Consider the following 1,548-nt stretch of genomic DNA (forward strand, 5'->3'; position numbering starts at 1 on the left):
GGGGTCAAAGGAGACATTTGTAGAGATGCCTTCATAAAGCAATTGTTTCCTACATTTTAAAAGGGGGGGGGGGGCACAACAAGCGGCAACTCTTTTCAAAATTCTTTTTTTTTTTTTTTTATCTGAGAGACCTCTACTAGTACTATTAAATGTTAATAAAGCCTCCAAAGTGCAAGACATATAACTTTTATACGATGTAAAAAAATGTGTTGTTACGAGTGTGTGCGCATATCTATTTATTTCTGATCTCTCTTTGTCTCACAAAGTGAGTGTGTACATGCACGCTCGTGTCTGAAGTCGCGCATGCCTTGCTTCTGCTTCTGCTTCTGCTGCTGCTGCTGCTGCTGCTGCTGCTGCTGCTGCTGCTGCTGCTGCTGCTGTCGGTTAACACGAACAACAATCCACTTTTATGAATTGATTCATTGCTGTCTGGAACAACTATTGGCCCCTTTGAGACTATGCCGCCCATGTAAAACATGAAGTCTTTGCTGAATGAGCAACACAAATGAATTGCTGAATATTTTGACTTTACCTCGAGGGAAAAGGCGGTGGGGATTGATGGAGCAATTTCACAGCGGTGTGGTGAAGCCGAAGCGTTGCCAGTTTTAGAATGCAAACTTGGCTTTTTGTTCAATCAACTATATGTTGCTATAGTTGAACTCTATTTTCAAAAATCACATTTTGACTCTAAAAATTCTTATTCCGGCGTTATTTTCCTTCTATGTGATGTGCTTCTGGACACATCAGATGGCTTGTTTTGCTTGAGCTGACTCGGCATCTTGTCTGCATTATAATTCAGTGTGGGGCGTGCAGAGGAGTTGGGATGTGATCGAAGGCCTAGCCAGCTGCACTCCCTGCAAAAGCACTATTCCACCCACACGTTTTAATTTATATAAGTCGGCTGTTGTTTTCGCCACTGGCAAACCACCCTCCTCCCTCAAATTAGGACAAGGAACTCCAGTGGTCAGTGGAAAATGTGCACATGGAGGGAGTTGCGCTTGCATGCGATCCTTTAATATGCTAAGCCCAAGTCTTAAAGCAGTTGTGTTGGCGTGCTGCCATATTCGAGCACCACACTGGGGAGCTGAAGCTGCTCCTGCAGCTGTCTCACAGTGCGTTAGCCTGCTTACACCTCCTCATATCCGCATGTACCTGGCTCCCACCATGCTCAAATTGCAGATACACCATCATGGGGAATTGGTGTGTTATTAGCAGGATTAAAAGAGCACACACAAACACACACGCACACGCACACATGAGCAAATCTACCTCTCCCAATTTGACCTTGGTCTGGTGGCCTCATGCAGCAGCGACAGATTTTACAAGACCCATGAGGTAGAAGGAAAGCTCGTTTAAGGACAGAGGGTAATGATAGCATTTGGCCTGAACATATGGCATTGAAGGAATCCCTAAAGGGCCGTCTCAGGCTTGACCCAAATCCCCAGCAAGCAACAAAGTGGTCAGTTTTACCTGTTTTCTTCTTCTTGGCTTAGCGGTTTTGATAACATCATCTCAAACCTACCAGTGAAATGACAGACCTGTATGACT

General features: G+C 44.8%; 1 protein-coding gene across 1 annotated transcript in view; it reads left to right on the forward strand.

Annotated features, from left to right (window-relative positions):
• LOC111645745 (cadherin-18) overlaps positions 1-1,548 on the forward strand; it is an 80,653-nt gene that overhangs the window by 16,849 nt on the left and 62,256 nt on the right. The window lies entirely within an intron of this gene.

The sequence above is a fragment of the Seriola lalandi genome, unplaced genomic scaffold (assembly GCF_002814215.2).
Source record: "Seriola lalandi dorsalis isolate HSWRI2012SDOR001 ecotype SW California unplaced genomic scaffold, Sedor1 jcf7180002054956, whole genome shotgun sequence".
Lineage (NCBI taxonomy): Eukaryota > Metazoa > Chordata > Actinopteri > Carangiformes > Carangidae > Seriola > Seriola lalandi.